The 20,306-nt window shown below is 42.9% G+C and overlaps 2 long non-coding RNA genes across 2 annotated transcripts; both read right to left on the minus strand.

The window, feature by feature from the left end:
* Nucleotides 1-3,217: 3,217 nt before the first annotated feature.
* LOC147732391 (uncharacterized) lies at nucleotides 3,218-5,972 on the minus strand. Its single transcript, XR_015308655.1, has 3 exons — nucleotides 5,861-5,972; nucleotides 4,192-4,407; nucleotides 3,218-3,408 (listed from the first exon to the last, which is right to left on the minus strand). It is a non-coding gene; the product is annotated as an uncharacterized LOC147732391 (long non-coding RNA).
* A 234-nt stretch (nucleotides 5,973-6,206) lies between these two features.
* Nucleotides 6,207-19,577, minus strand: LOC147732392 (uncharacterized). Its single transcript, XR_015308656.1, has 3 exons — nucleotides 19,513-19,577; nucleotides 12,502-12,537; nucleotides 6,207-6,298 (listed from the first exon to the last, which is right to left on the minus strand). It is a non-coding gene; the product is annotated as an uncharacterized LOC147732392 (long non-coding RNA).
* Between the last annotated feature and the right edge of the window lie 729 nt (nucleotides 19,578-20,306).

Consider the following 20,306-nt stretch of genomic DNA (forward strand, 5'->3'; position numbering starts at 1 on the left):
CACTTTATCATTCTGCACCCCCACAGTACCATTGAGCAACAACACAGCATCACTCTGCACCACCACAGCCGTATTTAGCACACCAACAGTCTCATTCATACATACTACTGCAGTACTGATGACTGTTGTGTATGTACACCTGGTGAAAGAGTCCATTGATAGCTGTTGGTGTGTGTGCTTCTTAAAAGCGTCCATGTTTTTATTGTATGACGTTTGTCTGCTGAGTAATGCTGTAGTGGTGATGAGTGGTGCTGTTGTGGTAAGTGTTTGTGTGTAGTTGTAGCGTGATAGTGTGTTGTTGTTGAATGATGCTGTTGTGGTGGTGTAGAGTGATGTTGTTGTGTTTCTGAGTGATGTTAGTGTGGTGCTTAGTAATGCTGTTGTTGTGATGTGTTGTTCTGTGCTGGTGATGAGTGGTGCTGTGTTGGTGTTTAATGATTACCACCACAGCATAACTCAGCACTACAACAGTTGCACTTCTCCCAACAACGCCATCACTGATGTCCACCAATGCAACACGCAGCAATACCACTTTATCTTTCTGCACCCCCACAGTACCATTGAGCAACAACACAGCATCACTCTGCACCACCACATCCGTATTTCACACACCAACAGTCTCATTTATACATACTACTGCAGTACTGATGACTGTTGTGTGTGTATGCCTGGTGAAAGTGCCCATTGATAGCTGTTGTTGTGTGTGTGACTGTTAAAAGCGTACATGTTTTGATTGTATGACTTTTGTCTGCCGAGTAATGCTGTAGTGGTGATGAGTGGTGCTGTGGTGGTAAGTGTTTGTGTGTTGTTGTAGTGTGATAGTGTGTTGATGGTGAGTGAGGGTGAATGAGGGTGAGGTGTTGAGGGTGAGTGAGGGTGAGGGTGAGGTGTTGAGGGTGAGTGAGGGTGAGGGGTTGAGGGTGAGTGATGTTGAGGGTGAGTCAGGGTGAGGCGTTGAGGGTGAGTGAGGGTGAGGGTGTGAGGGTGAGTGAGGCGTTGATGGTGAGTGAGGGTGAGGCGTTGAGGGTGAGTGAGGGTGAGGTGTTGAGGGTGATTGAGGATGAGTGAGAGTGAGGGTGAGTGAGGGGTTGAGGGTGAGGTGTTGAGGGTGAGTGAAGTGGTGCTGTGGTGGTAAGTGTTTGTGTGTGGTTGTAGTGTGATAGTGTGTTGAGGGTGAGTGAGTATGAGGGTGAGTGAGGGTGAGGGTGAGGTGTTGAGGGTGAGGTGTTGAGGGTGAGTGAGGATGAGTGAGGCTGAGGTGTTGAGGGTGAGTGAGGGTGAGTGAGGGTGAGGGGTTGAGGGTGAGTGAGAGTGAGGGTGAGGGCTGAGGGTGAGTGAGGTGTTGAGGGTGAGTGAGGGTGAGGTGTTTAGGGTGATTGAGGATGAGTGAGAGTGAGGGTGAGTGAGGGGTTGAGGGTGAGGTGTTGAGGGTGAGTGAGGGTGAGGTGTTGAGGGTGAGTGAGGGTGAGGTGTTGAGGGTGAGTGATGGTGAGGGTGAGGGGCTGAGGGTGAGTGAGGGGTTGAGGGTGAGTGTGGGTGAGGCGTTGAGGGTGAGTGAGGGTGAGGTGTTGAGGGTGATTGAGGATGAGTGAGAGTGAGGGTGAGTGAGGGGTTAAGGGTGAGGTGTTGAGGGTGAGTGAAGTGGTGCTGTGGTGGTAAGTGTTTGTGTGTGGTTCTAGTGTGACAGTGTGTTGAGGGTGAGTGAGGGTGAGTGAGGATGAGTGAGGGTGAGTGAGGGTGAGGGGTTGAGGGTGATTGAGGGTGAGGTGTTGAGGGTGAGTGAGGGTGAGGGTGAGGGGCTGAGGGTGAGTGAGGAGTTGAGGGTGAGTGTGGGTGAGGCGTTGAGGGTGAGTGAGGGTGAGGTGTTGAGTGTGATTGAGGATGAGTGAGAGTGAGGGTGAGTGAGGGGTTAAGGGTGAGGTGTTGAGGGTGAGTGAAGTGGTGCTGTGGTGGTAAGTGTTTGTGTGTGGTTGTAGTGTGATAGTGTGTTGAGGGTGAGTGAGGTTGAGGGTGAGTGAGGGTGATGTGTTGAGGGTGAGTGAGGGTGAGGTGTTGAGGGTGAGTGAGGATGAGTGAGGGTGAGGTGTTAAGGGTGAGTGAGGGTGAGGGTGAGGGGCTGAAGGTGAGTGAGGGGCTGAGGGTGAGTGAGGGTGAGGCGTTGAGGGTGAGTGAGGGTGAGGTGTTGAGGGTGATTGAGAATGATTGAGAGTGAGGGTGAGTGAGGGGTTGAGGGTGCGGTGTTGAGGGTGAGTGAGGGTGAGGTGTTGAGGGTGGGTGAGGGTGAGGTGTTGATGGTGAGTGAGGGTGGGTGAGCGTGAGGGTGAGGTGTTGAGGGTGAGTGAGGGTGAGGGGTTGAGGGAGAGTGAGGGTGAGGTGTTGAGTGTGAGTGAGTGTAATTGAGGGTGAATGAGGGTGAGGAGTTGAGGGTGAGTGAGTGTGAGTGAGGGTGTGATTGGCATATGTGAGTGTTTTGCATGTGTGAATGTTTATTTTAATGTAATGTGTGTTTGTGTTTTTGTATGTTGTTGTTGTTGAATGATGCTGTTGTGGTGGTGTAGAGTGATGTAGGTGTGTTGCTGAGTGATGTTAGTGTGGTGCTTAGCAATGCTGTTGTTGTGATGTGTTGTTCTGTGTTGATGATGAGTGGTGCTGTGTTAGTGTTCAACTATTACCACCACAGCATAACTCAGCACCACAACAGTTGCACTTCTCCCAACAACGTCATCACTGATGTCCACCAATGCAACACGCAGCAATACCACCTTATCATTCAGCACCCCCACAGTAACATTGAGCAACAACACAGCATAACTCTGCACCAGCACAGGCGTATTTAGCACACCAACAGTCTCATTCATACATAGTACTGTAGTGCGTGCAAGCTACAAAGTGTGTGTATTTTGTATTTGTTTTTTTAATGTGAGATGGATTGGCTGAATGTTGTATGTGGGTGTGACTATGTTGTATTAATTGAGTGTATTAGATATAATTTCCCTTCTGTAGTGAAAAAATTACCATAGAAGTTTAAAATTTGTATTCCACACCTTTTTATTTTTGAAAAAGACACAAATATTTATTTTTTAACTTTGTACAAAAATATGATAGCCTGGCAACATGCGAATTTTAGTCAGAACATATGTCATCGTCTTTTTCTTTAAGAATACTTATGATTTTGCCATTACAAAACACCACTTCAAAAGTTTGCGGCAAAAAATGTACAAGGGCATCCCCGATGTTGTCAACTTCATCATCTAACATAAACCATTTAATTAGTATCTCGTTTTCGATGGGCATTGATTGATATTCGTCTGTGTTTGTCACCCTTATTGTGATAATACTAGTTTCATCTGTGGTGCTTTCGACGCCATAAATTTGAATGTCCATCTTTTCCTGTGGTGGGGCTGTTACCTGTTGAGAGAAAACAAATGCAACAATTAGTTAGTACATTTTTATACTTTATGTTTTGTGTAAGGCCTATGGTGGGTGAAAGGGACAGAGTGGGTGAAAGGGACACAGTGGGTGAAATGGACAGAGTGGGTGAAAGGCTCACAGTGGTTGATAGGGCTTGAGTGGGTGATAGGTCCAGAGTGGGTGATAGGTCCAGAGTGGGTGATAGGTCCAGAGTGGGTGATAGGTCCAGAGTGGGTGAAAGGGCCAGAGTGGGTGAAAGGGCCAGAGTGGGTGAAAGGGCCAGAGTGGGTGAAAGGGCCAGAGTGGGTGAAAGGGCCAGAGTGGGTGAAAGGGCCAGAGTGGGTGAAAGGTGCAGAGTGGGTGAAAGGGCCAGAGTGGGTGAAAGGTGCAGAGTGGGTGAAAGGCCCAGATTGGTTGAAAGGCCCAGAGTGGGTGAAAGGCCCAGAGTGGGTGAAAGGGCTAGAGTGGATGAAAGGCCCAGAGTGGTTGAAAGGCACAGAGTGGGTGAAAGGTCCAGAGTGTGTGAAAGGTCCCGAGTGGGTGAAAGGTCCCGAGTGGGTGAAAGGTCCCGAGTGGGTGAAAGGTCCCGAGTGGGTGAAAGGGCCAGAGCGGGTGAAAGGGCCAGAGTGGGTGAAAGGGCCAGAGTGGGTGAAAGGGCCAGAGTGGGTGAAAGGGCCAGAGTGGGTGAAAGGGCCAGAGTGAGTGCAAGGCCCAGAGTGGGTGAAAGGCCAAGAGTGGGTGAAAGAGATATTCCCAAAATGTTTGGTTTGTTGTGCTTACCTCCATTTTGCTATGGCGCGTTGTATTCAATATTTTTTGTGCATTGAATTCATGGACAGTTACGTGAGTGAGGGTAACATATTCGCCAAGATGTATTTTAAATAGTGATGCTTCTCTCCACAGTGTCACTTTTATGTCATCTGTTGCATCTTTTATTGTAATCGATTTGAGTGGGGTATCTTGCCCATTGATAAACACAGTCTTTGCGTCCTCTTCCTACACAAAAAGTAAGCATTCTATTAAATAGTGACTGTAAAAACACATAGTACTAGTGCGTTGTATGAATGGCAATATAATGTATCATATTTAACGACCAAAATGAACATCCTTTCTAAAAGATTGCATTATTTATTGCTAAAAATGGCTTTGTAGAGAGTACTTGTATTTGTAGTATACACCAAAGCACTGGCATATTATAGTTTTCAAAACTCGTACTTTCTACATAGTGTGAAAGAGTGTATAATGCTATGTTTTTTGATCTTGTTAGTGAAGTTACTAAAGGTGTAATGTGTGTGTAAGCCAACTATGCATTTTTTTAGTAGACATGATGACATGAGTGAGGGTGAGGGTGAGGGTGAGTGATTGAGGGTGAGGTGTTGAGGGTGAGTGAGGGTGAGGGTGAGGGTGAGTGAGGGTGAGGGGTTGAGGGTGAGTGAGGGTGAGTGAGGATGAGGTGTTACGTGAGGGTGAGGGTGAGTGTGAGTGAGGGTGAGTGAGGGTGAGGGTGAGAGATTGAGGGTGAGTGAGGGTGAGACGTTGAGGGTGAGTAAGGATGAGGGTGAGTGTGGGTGAGTGAGGGTGAGGGATTGAGGGTGAGTGAGGGTGAGGGGTTGAGGGTGAGTGAGGGTGAGGGTGAGGGTGAGGCTGAGGTGTTGAGGTGTTGAGTGAGGAGTTGAGGGAGAAGGGTTGAGTGTTTGAGGGTGAGGTGTTGAGGGCTAGTGAGGGTGAGTGAGGGTGAGTGAGGGGGAGGGGTTGAGGGTGAGTGAGGGTGAGTGAGATTGAGGGTGAGTGAGGCGTTGAGGGTGAAGTGTTGAGGGTGAGGTGTTGAGGGTGAGTGAGGGTGAGGGGTTGAGGGTGAGTGAGGGTGACTGAGGGTGAGGCATTGAGGTAAACACAGTCTTTGCGTCCTCTCCCTAAACAAAAAGTAAGCATTGTATAAAATAGTGACTGTAAAAACACATAGTACTAGTGCGTTGTATGAATGGCAATATAATGTATTATATTTAACGACCCAAATGAACATCCTTTCTAAAAGATTGCATTATTTATTGCTAAAAATGGCTTTGTAGAGAGTACTTGTATTTGTAGTATACACCAAAGCACTGGCATATTATAGTTTTCAAAACTCGTACTTTCTACATAGTGTGAAAGAGTGTATAATGCTACCTTTTTTGAGCTTGTTAGTGAAGTTACTAAAGGTGTAATGTGTGTGTAAGCCAACTATGCATTTTTTTAGTAGACATGATGACATGTTTGCGTTCATACTTCCGGCACATATTGTCCCTGAAACAGTCATAAGACTTTTTAGACTTGCAATTTTAAAAACCAACAAATAAATAAGATATGTCATTTACAATACTAATAAGTCCAACTTTTCAAATGCGAGACCTATTGCATTTTCAATGTTTTTTTTTAGTTGACATGATGACATGTTTGCGTTCATACTTACGGCAATTATTGTCCCTGAAACGGTCATAAGACTTTTTAGACTTGCCCGTTTTATTTCCTTAATGGGAGAAGCCGATGGTGCAGGCGGATGCAAAATGTTCTTTGCTTGTTGGATCAGGCCCTCCTCAATTGTCATAGCGGGAAATGTTGTTACTTTAGTTTGCTTTGTAATTAAAATTGTTTTGTTTTTGATAATAAAGTTGCGTATCAGTAGTCCACAGTTACTTTTAGTTTGCTCATATAAATTTTCTTGATAACAAGTACATTTCATGGTTCCAGTTTTATCTGCTAGAGCCAAATGAAATAGAATGTTCTGTTCTTGTTTAGCATTTTTGTAAGTAGTTTTCCCTGAGCAGTTGATGACATTAACTCTTATGGGTTTCTGATATGGTTTGTTGTCATCGGTATTAATGTTCATGATTTCTTCAATAGACATCATCTGAAATAGAAAATGTGTTATAACATGTTAAATACAAACCCATATTGCTTTATGATCACTGTAATAGCATTCTAAAGTACCATAGTTGTGTAGTTGTTCATTTGTATATATATGATCTAAAATGGATTGGCAGTTAGTTGTGTAACTGTTAATGAGTTGTTGACATTGTAATTTTGTTTCAAAGAATCCAAGTAATTGCTTGGTGTTTGCATTTTGTTGAGATACATCCACATTGAAATCCCCTATAATAATCAATTTGTGTGTGGGGTAAAAATCCGTAATATTTGTGATAAAATCAAAAAGAGAAGTTATACTTTTTTGGGGTGGTTTGTATAAAATAATAATAAGGTAATCCGTGTTATAAATATGTAGAGTAAAATGTAAAATGTCTATCCCTTCATGTGTCTCATAAATAGGCAATATAAATAAATCTTTTTTGTAGTACATAATCATTCCATGGTTTGTGTTGTATGTATGAAATTTATCAAATATAATGTGATGGTATTGTTCTATCGTAAAATCAGTAGCTGTAGCATTTCTTGTAGTGTTGATCTCAGTTAAGCAAATAATGTCTGCTTCTAATATATTCATATCCGCTACCATAGATGAAAAATCTTTCTGTAGTGATCTTATATTGTGTGCAATGATATTGAAATGTGCACTGTATGTATGTAACTGTGGGATATGTATTTCAAGTGGCATTTCTGTCCTTAATCTGTGCATTTCCTCATTAACTTGTGGATGTACTAAAATTTTACCTTCATCAAAATTGTGTACATATACATTTTGTATTGATTTTGCCCTGCTAATAGCAACATAATGCAAATGATGAATCTTGCTGTTATTAAAGTGTATATAAAGTGGTTCGAGAGTTGCACCTTGTGTGCGATGTATAGTGCGTGCTGATGCTTGGCGTAAAGGAAATTGCTTCCGTATAATGGTAATACATTTTTTAGTGTATTGAAAATGTCTAGCTATAGCATGTATTGGTGTCCAGGTATTTTGTATTTGTGAATGATATAAGTGTTTATATTGTTGTCTGGTTGTTTGTCCTACACTGGGATTGTCAAATAACAACCAAACAATAATAGGTGTATTGTTAATCAATTCAACTAATTGTACCACACCAGTTGCGCCATTTGTTAAACCATCATTGACATCCACATTGCAACTTAAATTATAACGAAGTTGTAAGGCAATGTGTAATGTATGTGAAAGGCCCATTGTTTTCTGTGGATCTTTGGGCAGTTGCTTAAGAATAGTTTTTTTCACATTTTCAGACAAATCAGAACTGACGGTATCGCTTGCTACTGTTATGTAGACTGGATAATCTTTGCAATGTTTTTCTAAAACCTTTTTGTTAATTTCATTAACTTCTATATTAGTTGACATGATATATGGAATTGTTTCTAATAAACTCTCATCAGGTTGTATTTCCCTTTGCTTAATTTGTGAAATATCTTCTTCAGTATGCTTGCCTTCTCTCAACCGGTTTAGTAATTGAGCAAATTGAAGATCTTCTTTTTGGCGCATAATTTTTGTTAATTCAAAAATTTTAAAATGTTCTTTCCATAAGTTAGCACTTAAAGGACCATACATCTGTGTAGAATCCTGAAAAATGTATCTGTCAAATACAGGTTTTAATTGGTAAAAGTCACCAATGGCTAAAATAGAAATTCCTCCAAATGGTTCATTAGATGATTTTATTTCTTGAAGCCTGTTATGTATAAAATTTAACATATTGTGTCCTACCATTGAAATTTCATCAATAATAACAACTCTAACATGCATAATTTCCATTTGTAGAGCAGTTCTATGTTCATGACTCAGTTGTTTATAAGTCAAACTTTGCGACACAGGTATTTTGAAAGTGCTATGCAGTGTTTTGCCATTAATATTATGGGCAGCCTTTCCTGTTGGAGCAGTAAGTAAGATATAAACATTATCAGGATTTTCACCTGCCTTAGTGTTATAGTAGCGTAGTAAAGTTTGATATAGTGCAGATATTACAAAACTTTTCCCAACACCAGCCCCTCCAGTGCAAAAAGTATAGCATGGAGTGCTTGTAGTTTTAAACCAATGCAAGTGATGGTAAACAAATTTAAGTTGTTCTTCCGTTAAGTTTTGCATAAGTTGTTGGTATTTTTCATTGGGTAAAATAACGTTAGTTGAGCTTTGTTCTTCGGTTGTAGTTCTAATTCCTAAATCTAGAGCCAAATCATATCTATTATTATTTTCAGGATTTTGGTCTTCTGTCTGTATATTAACAGTTGGTGATAGAGGAGGTGAAATTGCATTTTCATGACACTGTTCATGAATAATGTTTGTAACTTCGCCATGCTGTTTGTTATAGATGTTTAGTTGTGTGTCAACAAATGTTTTAACTTCCAGATACCTATCATAGTAAGTTTCCTTGTTGATTAGTATTTTTTGTTCTTCCCTCCATGGATAGTGCAACATTAATATTTCTCTATAATACTCTTCTGGTTCATTATTTTTGCTAAATCTGCAAACGCGTATTATTTTCCCCTGTCTGCGCTTATTTAAAGCATAATCATAATTCTGTTTCTGTTGTTCTTTATTTCCGTTACTACATTCTATTTCTAATTCTTCCTCATCTGAGCTGTAAAAGTTTTGTTCTGCAAGTAAATTTTCGCAATCATTGATTTCTCTCCTATGTGTTTTTTTCTTCACATAGTTGAAATTAGCCGCATAGTCTGCTAACGTGCACATCTCTAATGATTGTGGCCGTTTGCAGTACTTAATAATAATATTTTCACATTGAATGTCAGTTGAATTTTCTGGCAAGTTATTAATCGTTTCGATACCACGCATTAAATAAGTTCTTTTCTCTGGACGGCTAGTATTAATAAATACAAATGATCGTGAGCTTTTCCGTAATGGTATTTGAAGAATTAGATATGCTGCTTCTTGAGCACTAATTTCTGTGCAGTTGAGGAATTTGTTTCCTATGTGTTTAAGTTGATCTTTGATATTACTATTGCTTGTTACCTCTTTAGCAGCTTGCGCTAGAAGTTTGCTAATTCCTCTTTGCGATTTACTGATATTTGAGATAATGTAGACAGCACAAGCATAAGGGTCCAGTATAAACTGCAAGTCTATGTTTGCTCGCCAAGCTTCTAAAAGAGTACTATTGTAGTTATTGATGAAGCATTCGCCTGGTGTTCTTTTCAAAAAAATAGTTGTTTTTTGTAAGCTAGTTTGTATTGAAGTAATATATTCTTTATCATCCATTTTAATGAAGTCTAAAAATTCCTCAAAAGAAAGTGAATTAAAAGTAGTATTATTCATAGCTTCATGTATTATTTTCATATTATCTTGCCATTGCTTATTTGTCTCCTCAAGTGTTAATGGCTCTAATATGAGCGTTCTTGACATTGGATATTTTGGATATTGATATTTGCATGTCCGTTGCTGTTTACGTCTGCAATTTTTTGTGTGACCATGCCTTTGTAGATTTATTAACGGTAGTAAAACAGGGTTCTCAGACTTATGACAAGTGATATATTTGTCAATAAAGCTATTGACTTCTTCCACTGGTGAAACACCATACAGTGGTGCTTTGTTTACCCAGAGTAATGCATGTATATGTGGAGAACCTCTTTGTTGGAATTTGACTCTGTAAAAGTAGTCTACTATTTCCCCAATTGGATTAGTGCCATTCAGCAAAACACAATTAAAGAATTTCCTAACTTGATAGTCAAACTGTCTTGCACATGTTATTGGATCTTCTTGTATTAATTTACTTTTAGTTTCCCAAGACATGGTTAAGAATTCTTCCTTTGTACATTCCTTTAAGTTTCTAACTCTCAATAGTATATTTATTAAATGGTGCCATTTTGTTTCAGCAGCAGATAAAGTCAAAAATAAAGTGGGTATGCCAAGTTGCCTTATCATTGCAAAAATATCTTTTTTGCAACCTTCCCAATATGGAGGTGAACTGCCTATAGTTTTTAATACTTTGTAACCCTCATTAAACTGTAAAACATTGCCAATATTATATTTAATGTCTTTAGCAGTTATTTTATTCCCATCTGTAAAATGTTTTCTGATGGAAATGTTGATTTTACCATGGATCTGCTTAATATGTAATTTCTTCAGTTTAAAAAACACATTAGTAATAGATTTAGCGACTCTTCTATCATAACTCCTTAACTCTGCTTGGCAAATAGTAGTATAATGTACCGGTATGTGTCTTTCCTTATTGTTAGGCCTTCGTTCACCACAAAAAATAGTAGGGAAAGCCAATAACTCTGAATCTTTATCCTCATATAAACCTCTTGGCGTGTTATGTTCAGCTGGAGCGAAACTTAACACATTCAGTGAATTACTAGTAATTGTTTCATTTGTTAACATAGTATCCAAATTCCCAGCTTCTATGTTGTCTGAACTATCAGATGAATTGTTTGTCTCAGAAGTCTCATTGTGAGATTCTATTTCTGGAGGTATATACTCCCAGTCAGGGTTAATAGTAACACCATATTCATTAAACATTGTACTATTTTTAGCTAGCCATGTAGCTGCCTTTTTTACTGTATTTGGTCTAATATTCTCATAATGTGTATATGATTTATAGATTAATTTCCTTTTTAATTTCACTGGGATTGTCATGGCGTCATTAATTTGCCTTGGTAAAATGGTAACAGTTGTCATAACATCTGCAGGTACATTAACTACTGCACCTGATAATGATTTTTGAAAACCGCGTGGCAGACTCCGAATTTGTAAGAATGGTATCCTAGGTGAAACTAATCTTTCTTCTAAATCATATAATTCTAATTCAACTGGTACATTTGGGAACCCCATGCCATTTACAATAGAACATGGTGGTATTTTGTTTTTGCGAATGTAATAATAGCAAGTCCTACAAATAAAATTTGTTTTCTTGTTACTAATGTTACACTTTTTGAAAATTTCGGATTGGCTAACACTGCGTATATTTTTCAACGTTTGTTTATGCCACAATTGATTGCAAAGAGTACAAATGTACTCTGGGCCATGCAATATTTCACGGTGGAATTTGCGAATGATTGTATGGATTTGTTTACCTCGTTTCTGTCTTTGGCCCTGCGTGAATCTTGGTCTGTTATTATCACTAGCACTTAGTTGACTGTTGGTAATGTCTTCTTCAGCTGTATTAACTTTTTTTCTTTGTCCAACTTTAGTTGGACATGTACTTGAATCCCTTTTTCTTTTCAGAGACTGTTTATTTGTTCCCTGTATAGATTTACTATTCCCTGGTAATTGTGCTAAATGATTAGTATTGCTATTCCCTCCCTTACTTTTATTCTGTAAATCATCAGAAGACATTGTTGTTGATGTTATAGTCTGATTAGGAGTACATTCAGTAGTATGTACCCAAATTTTTCTTTCTTGCGGTAGGTGACTATTTTTTTTGGTGCACAGTAAGTGCTTTTGTAAATGATTTCCTTTTAATGACTTTTATATCTATTGGTGTTAATTCAAATTGGACACATTGCTCAGCCTGATGTGTAAAGTTATATGCTAGTTTCATAACATATTGAATCAGCCCTTCAAAAGAATGAAATGCAATTGTAACACATGTTCCGTTTGAATGCGGCATGCCTTCATGGTCCCTACTATGTGAATCAAATACAAAGTATGATTGCATATGTTTGAAAATAGCTATAACATAAACATTCATACAAAGTATAACACCACAGTGCTTATTAATAGTAACATTTAATGCTGTGCTAATATCTGGGTAGGCTTTATCAAAACGTTTAAGGACATCACCGTAGTAAGCGTTCCGTAGCAAAAGTGAATATATCTCTTGATTGTGGTCTATATACCTTGGCAGGTCATCTGGATGCATAAGTGTTTCTTTGTTAATAGAATGCATTTGTAGATATAAAGCGTCCCCACGGTCCATTATATAATGCAGATCATTAGAGTTCCAAGTAGTTACTGGCTTGCATAAATTGTGCAATACAGCAAAAACACTATTTGGTAAGCATTGCTTACCTTGTGATTTGCTATTAAATTTGCTATTCCCTTGATGGTAACTTGCTTTCAAGCATCTCTGCATCTTATGTGTTATACTAAAATGTTTTTATCAACAAATGTAAATTAAGAAGCTTTGTCAAGTAACAAATTTTTTGGGGGACTGTAAGGTATGAACTTTTGACAATTTTTCCACTAACTGGCAAAGTAGTATTTACCTTAACTTCTGTTTCTTTTGTTGTTGTTTTAATAATCTGAAAGGAGAAAAAAAAAATAATGGTTATAATATATCTTTTTAATTTTTCCCGTAAAGGCCACATTAGCATGTAAATGGTCTTTTAAAGACCTGTTAAGAGCTCTGGTGCTGCTGTGAGTGTGTGCGCCACGGCTGGCACACAGGCAGGGTGAGATGATAGAGGGAGAGAGAGGGAGTGGGAGGAAAAGGGAGGGGGAGGGGGACGGAGAGGGAGTGAGTGTGTGCGTGAAAAGTTAATACTGAGAGACGTAAAAAAAGGTGTGTGTGTGTTATCTTGTAACTTGGACTGGTTACTGTGTTGCATTGAATCTGAGAATGAATGCGGTGTGCGTGTAATATTGAAAGTGTACCCAGTTAGTGTGCAAGTAATGTACAAAGACAGAAAGGGAGTGAAGGGGAGGGAAATGGAGAGGGAGTAAAAGGGAGGGAGAGTGAGGGAGATGGAGAGTGAGGGAGAGGGAGGAAAAGTAAGGGAAAGGAAGGGAAATGGAGTGAGAGGAAGGGAAAGGGAGTGAGATGGAGAGTGATAGGAAGGGAGACGGAGAGGGAGGGAGGGAGGGAGAGAGAGGGGGAGGGAGACAGAGGGAGTAACAAAGTTAGAGTGAGAAAGAGGAAGGCAGGAGAGAGGGAGGGGGAGCTAGAGAGAGGGAGAGAGAGGGTGAGTGTGGGTGAGGGTGAGTGAGGGAGGGTGAGGGGTTGAAGGTGAGTGAGGGTGAGTGAGGGTGAAGTGTTGAGGGTGTGAGGGTGAGGGTGAGGTGTTGAGGGTTAGTGAGGGTGAGGTGTTGAGGGTGAGGGTGAGTGAGGGTGAGGTGTTGAGGGTGAGTGAGGGTGAGTGAGGGTGAAGGGTTGAGGGTGTGAGGGTGAGGTGTTGAGGGTTAGTGAGGGTGAGGTGTTGAGGGTGAGGGTGAATGTGAGTGAGGGTGAGTGGTATTGAGGGTGAGTGAGGGTGAGGGGTTGAGGGTGAGGGATTGAGGGTGAGTGAGGGTGAGGGTGAGGGTGATTGAGGGTGAGGGGTTGAGGGTGAGGGAGAGTGAGGGTGAGTGAGGGTGGGTGAGGGTGGGTTAGGGTGGGTGAGGGTGAGTGAGGGTGAGGGGTTGAGGGTGAGTGAGGGTGAGGGGTTGAGGGTGGGTGAGGGGTTGAGGGTGAGGGGTTGAGGGTGAGTGAGGATGAGTGAGGGTGAGTGAGGGTGAGTGAGGATGAGGTGTTGAGGGTGGGTGAGGGTGAGGGTGAGTGAGGGTGAGTGAGGTGAGGGAGGGTGAGTGAGGGGTTGAGGGTGAGTGAGGGTGAGGGTTTGAGGGTGAGTGAGGGTAAGTGAGGGTGAGGGTTAGTGAGGGTGAAGGTTTGAGGGTGAGTAATGGTGAGGGTGAGTGAGGATGAGGTGTTGAGGGTGAGTGAGGGTGAGGGTGAGTGAGGGTGAGGGTGAGTGAGGGTGAGGGGTTGAGGGTGAGTGAGGGTGCATTAGGATGAGAGATTGAGGGTGAGTGAGGGTGAGAAGTTGAGGGTGAGTAAGGATGAGGGTGAGTGTGGGTGAGTGAGGGTGAGGGGTTGAGGGTGAGTGAGGGGTTGAGGGTGAGTGAGGGTGAGGGTGAGGCTGAGGTGTTGAGGTGTTGAGTGAGAGTGAGGGTGAGGGTGAGTGAGGAGTTGAGGGAGAAGGGTTGAGGGTGTGAGGGTGAGGGGTTGAGGGCTAGTGAGGGTGGGGGAGGTGTTGAGGGTGAGTGAGGGTGAGTGAGATTGAGGGTGAGTGAGGGGTTGAGGGTGGGTGAGGGGTTGAGGGTGAGTGAGGGTGAGTGAGGGTGAGTGAGGATGAGGGTGAGTGTGGGTGAGGGTGAGTGAGGGTGAGTGAGGCTGAGTGAGGGTGAGGGTGAGTGAGGGTGAGGGAGGGCGAGGGGTTGAGGGTGAGTGAGGGTGAGTGAGGGTGAGTGAGGGTGAGGTGTTGAGGGTGAGTGAGGGTGAGGCATTGAGGGTGAGTGAGAATGAGGGTGAGTGAGGGTGAGGGTGAGTGAGGGTGAGGGTGAGTGAGGGTGAGGGTGAGGGAGGGTGAGGTGTTGAGGGTGAGTGAGGGTGAGGGTGAGTGAGGGTGAGGTGTTGAGGGTGACTGAGGGTGAGGCGTTGAGGGTAAGTGAGGGTGAGGGTGAGGTGTTGAGGGTGAGTGAGGGTGAGTGAGGGTGAGGGTGAGGGTGAGTGAGGGTGAGGTGTTGAGGGTGAGTGAGGGTGAGGCGTTGAGGGTAAGTGAGGGTGAGTGTGTGTGAGGGTGCAAAAATAACGACCCCCTTAATGTAGTGTCGTTATTTGTATTAGGAAAATAGTTGAGCATTGCTGAGGATGCGGGACTTGAATGTGTCTTTGGGTAGTTTTAAATGCTGGAATTGTTGTTGGGGATGGAGAGGGAGTGAGTGTGTGCCTGAAAAGTTAATAGTGAGAGACGTACCAAAAAAGGTGTGTGTGTGTCATCTTGTAACTTAGATTAGTTACTGTATTGCATTGAATCTGAAAATGAATGTGGTGTGCGTGTAATATTGAAAGTGTACCCAGTTAGTGTGCAAGTAATGTACAAAGACAGAGAGGGAGTGAAGGGGAGGGAAATGGAGAGTTATGTACAAAGACAGAGAGGGAGGGAAAGTGAGGGAAAGGAAGGGAAATGGAGGGAGAGGAAGAGAAAGGGAGTGAGATGCAGAGTGATAGGGAGGGAGACGGAGAGGGAGGGAGGGAGAGAGGGAGAGAGAGAGAGGAGGAAGGAGAGAGAGGGAGTGAGACAGAGGGAGGAACACAGTTAGAGTGAGACAGAGGAAGACAGGAGAGAGGGAGGGGGAGCTAGAGGGAGGGAGAGAGAGCTATAGAGAGGGAGGGAGACCGAGAGAGAAAGAGAGCGAGAAAATTATGTGTATGCCGGGAGGGCTCAGTGGACGAAGCCTTCGGCTGCAGGGTCCTGTGATTAACCTCATGGTCAGTTTTATGTTGTTGCTGTAGCCCCGACCCTTACCCACTGACCCTGCCCCCACCGATGCGGCCCTTGGACACAAACCAAACAGTAAATTTGGCCCCTGAGAGAAAGATTGTGAGTAGCCATGTATTAGAGGGTGTGTGTGAAAGTCCCCTTGATCGTGGAATGTGTGTATGAAAAGTTTGTTGTGGTGTGGCGAAGTGTTGCGAACGGTTTATGGCTGTACTATTCCCCCTAATGTTACAATGTGCCTGTGAATAGTGTAGGGAGGGAGAGAGAGCTATAGAGAGGGAGGGAGACCGAGAGAGAAAGAGAGCGAGAAAATTATGTGTATGCCGGGAGGGCTCAGTGGACGAAGCCTTCGGCTGCAGGGTCCTGTGATTAACCTCATGGTCAGTTTTATGTTGTTGCTGTAGCCCCGACCCTTACCCACTGACCCTGCCCCCACCGATGCGGCCCTTGGACACAAACCAAACAGTAAATTTGGCCCCTGAGAGAAAGATTGTGAGTAGCCATGTAATAGAGGGTGTGTGTGAAAGTCCCCTTGATCGTGGAATGTGTGTATGAAAAGTTTGTTGTGGTGTGGCGAAGTGTTGCGAACGGTTTATGGCTGTACTATTCCCCCTAATGTTACAATGTGCCTGTGAATAGTGTAGGGAGGGAGAAAGAGCTATAGAGAGGGAGGGAGACCGAGAGAGAAAGAGAGTGAGAAAATTATGTGTATGCCGGGAGGGCTCAGTGGACGAAGCCTTCGGCTGCAGGGTCCTGTGATTAACCTCATGGTCAGTTTTATGTTGTTGCTGTAGCCCCGACCCTTACCCACTGACCCTGCCCCCACCGATGCGGCCCTTGGACACAAACCAAACAGTAAATTTGGCCCCTGAGAGAAAGATTGTGAGTAGCCATGTAATAGAGGGTGTGTGTGAAAGTCCCCTTGATCGTGGAATGTGTGTATGAAAAGTTTGTTGTGGTGTGGCGAAGTGTTGCGAACGGTTTATGGCTGTACTATTCCCCCTAATGTTACAATGTGCCTGTGAATAGTGTAGGGAGGGAGAAAGAGCTATAGAGAGGGAGGGAGACCGAGAGAGAAAGAGAGTGAGAAAATTATGTGTATGCCGGGAGGGCTCAGTGGACGAAGACTTCGGCTGCAGGGTCCTGTGATTAACCTCATGGTCAGTTTTATGTTGTTGCTGTAGCCCCGACCCTTACCCACTGACCCTGCCCCCACCGATGCGGCCCTTGGACACAAACCAAACAGTAAATTTGGCCCCTGAGAGAAAGATTGTGAGTAGCCATGTAATAGAGGGTGTGTGTGAAAGTCCCCTTGATCGTGGAATGTGTGTATGAAAAGTTTGTTGTGGTGTGGCGAAGTGTTGCGAACGGTTTATGGCTGTACTATTCCCCCTAATGTTACAATGTGCCTGTGAATAGTGTAGGGAGGGAGAGAGAGCTATAGAGAGGGAGGGAGACCGAGAGAGAAAGAGAGCGAGAAAATTATGTGTATGCCGGGAGGGCTCAGTGGACGAAGCCTTCGGCTGCAGGGTCCTGTGATTAACCTCATGGTCAGTTTTATGTTGTTGCTGTAGCCCCGACCCTTACCCACTGACCCTGCCCCCACTGATGCGGCCCTTGGACACAAACCAAACAGTAAATTTGGCCCCTGAGAGAAAGATTGTGAGTAGCCATGTAATAGAGGGTGTGTGTGAAAGTCCCCTTGATCGTGGAATGTGTGTATGAAAAGTTTGTTGTGGTGTGGCGAAGTGTTGCGAACGGTTTATGGCTGTACTATTCCCCCTAATGTTACAATGTGCCTGTGAATAGTGTAGGGAGGGAGAAAGAGCTATAGAGAGGGAGGGAGACCGAGAGAGAAAGAGAGTGAGAAAATTATGTGTATGCCGGGAGGGCTCAGTGGACGAAGACTTCGGCTGCAGGGTCCTGTGATTAACCTCATGGTCAGTTTTATGTTGTTGCTGTAGCCCCGACCCTTACCCACTGACCCTGCCCCCACCGATGCGGCCCTTGGACACAAACCAAACAGTAAATTTGGCCCCTGAGAGAAAGATTGTGAGTAGCCATGTAATAGAGGGTGTGTGTGAAAGTCCCCTTGATCGTGGAATGTGTGTATGAAAAGTTTGTTGTGGTGTGGCGAAGTGTTGCGAACGGTTTATGGCTGTACTATTCCCCCTAATGTTACAATGTGCCTGTGAATAGTGTAGGGAGGGAGAGAGAGCTATAGAGAGGGAGGGAGACCGAGAGAGAAAGAGAGCGAGAAAATTATGTGTATGCCGGGAGGGCTCAGTGGACGAAGCCTTCGGCTGCAGGGTCCTGTGATTAACCTCATGGTCAGTTTTATGTTGTTGCTGTAGCCCCGACCCTTACCCACTGACCCTGCCCCCACTGATGCGGCCCTTGGACACAAACCAAACAGTAAATTTGGCCCCTGAGAGAAAGATTGTGAGTAGCCATGTAATAGAGGGTGTGTGTGAAAGTCCCCTTGATCGTGGAATGTGTGTATGAAAAGTTTGTTGTGGTGTGGCGAAGTGTTGCGAACGGTTTATGGCTGTACTATTCCCCTTAATGTTACAATGTGCCTGTGAATAGTGTAGTAAGTGTAAGGTCAAGTGTTTATTTTTGTAGGCAGCTAATCCTGGCTAATGTGTTATTGGATGTGTGTTTGTGAAAAGGTAATACTAGTAGTTGTACGAGCGGCTGTTTTCGTGTGTCAGCTTGTAACTTGGATTAGTTACTGTGTGCCAGTAAAGCTGCGAATGAATGCATTCCGCGTGAATGTTGTAAAGTGTATCCTGTTTGCGTGCAAAGAAATGTGCAATTAGAAGTTCTGACTGAAAGTTTGGTGCTGTAGTGGTGAAGTGCTATGATCTTAGATTGCGTTGGAGTCGCACGTGCTGTATAAGGGTGGCAGTCAGTGTTTTGCCTAATGTGACAGGGCGTGTGTGATTAGTGTAAGCTGCAGCTCTGTTCACTCTTGAGTCCGATCATCCTGTTTACTGTCTTGCTGTGAAGCTGTGACTAAAAGCGGAATGAGTGTTCTGTTGTGGTCCCACTCAATTCGGCGTGCGTGTGATATAGTATGTGTTCTTAACCGTGTGTGCGTGAAAAGTTAATACTAAGAGATGTAAAAAAAGGTGTGTATGTGTCATCTTGTAACTTGGACTGGTTACTGTGTTACATTTAATCTGAGAATGAAAGCGGTATGCGTGTAATATTGAAAGATAATATGACAGGGTGTGTGTGATTAGTGTAAGCTGCAGCTCTGTTCACTGTTCAGTCCGATCATCCTGTTTACTGTCTTGCTGTGAAGCTGTGACTAAAAGCGTAATGAGTGTTCTGTTGTGGTTGCACTCAATTCGGTGTGCGTGTTATATAGTATGTGTTCTTAACCGTGTGTGCGTGAAAAGGTAATAGTAACAGACGTAAAAAAAAGGTGTGTATGTGTCATCTTGTAACTTGGAGTAGTTAGTGTGTTGCATTAAATCTGAGAATGAATGCGGTTTGCGTGTAATATTGAAAGTGTACCCAGTTAGTGTGCAAGTAATGTATGTAGTTGAAGTTGTGAACGAAATGTTCCTGGGAGTGTGGCAAAGTGTTATGATATGAGATTGCGGCCGAATGTTCCGAAAGTGTGTGTCGAGTGTTTTTTAAAAAAAAAAAAAGTATCGAACGTAGTTCGCATGGTGTAACGGGGATGTTTGTTCCTATGCATGTGAATGTGATAATGTGTGTGCGCTTTTGTGTGTTAGGTGCAAGCTGAAGCTGTGGGTACTGTTGATCTTGTTGATAGTGTCAAGTAACCTGAAGTTGTGCTTGCAATCAATATGTCGTGCTTGTAATTTAGTAAGTCTTGTTAGTTGTGTGTGCGTGAAAAGGTAACACAAGGAGATGTACGAGAGGGTGTTTGTCAAACTTATGTTGTGCCTTGAATTATTGGAAGAAATGTTCTGTGTGGCGAGTCGAAGTGTTATGAACGGAAGGACAAATTGTGTAGCAGAGTGAACAGTTGGCTGTACTTACATGATATATGTTGGTGCGCAGTTTCTTTCCCCCTATCAAGGAAATGTTGAAAGCGTACGAATAACCTACAAGATATAACAATAAAAAAAAAAGAAATATGTATCGGTAGGTTTAAACAAAGGTATGACCTGCTTGAGAAATTACGTAGTCCTTTGCTAAGTATTACCATAGAAAATGTAGTTTTCCCAACGAACATGTCGCACAATAATTTAACACAGGTGCAATGTTGATATAGTAACCGTTCTAATAAACGCAAGTAAATTTATCAATACTGTCCCTTAGATGTATAGAAATAAAAGTTACATGCACTTACTTTCTAAGATTGAATGGCGTAGTTTTTCAGTGGCTGTTGGTCGATAGCAGCAAGTACAGCGTCGTTCTGTAAGTCCAAGTTCTGTCCTCGCAGGTAAAAACAGAGTATGACTTAAAGTGACCCATCCCTCTGCTTAAATAGGGGGTAACGATGCAAGAAACTTTTTTTTTTGTTTTTGGTTTAAGAAAGGATCAAAGCTTTTAGTCCTTCCCTTGCCCCAAGGAAAAGTCACACTAGCTGATGTGCGCGACTTGGAAGTGTGAATGTTTGAATGTGTATGCAGATGGAGTTTCGACATTGGCGCGACAGTAGACTTCCCTGGGCAACTCCCTTAAGCGCACATAAGAGTTCGCTCGGAACTGACAAAGCAAAGGGCATTCTTTTTTTTTTTTTCGTTAGTGTAATTCGACTTCAACTGTCTGCTCCAAGTTACCCTTAAAAATGGCATATATAAAGCTTCCAAAGTATACAAAGTTTCACT

The sequence above is a fragment of the Lissotriton vulgaris genome, chromosome 2_1 (genome assembly GCF_964263255.1).
Source record: "Lissotriton vulgaris chromosome 2_1, aLisVul1.2, whole genome shotgun sequence".
NCBI lineage: Eukaryota > Metazoa > Chordata > Amphibia > Caudata > Salamandridae > Lissotriton > Lissotriton vulgaris.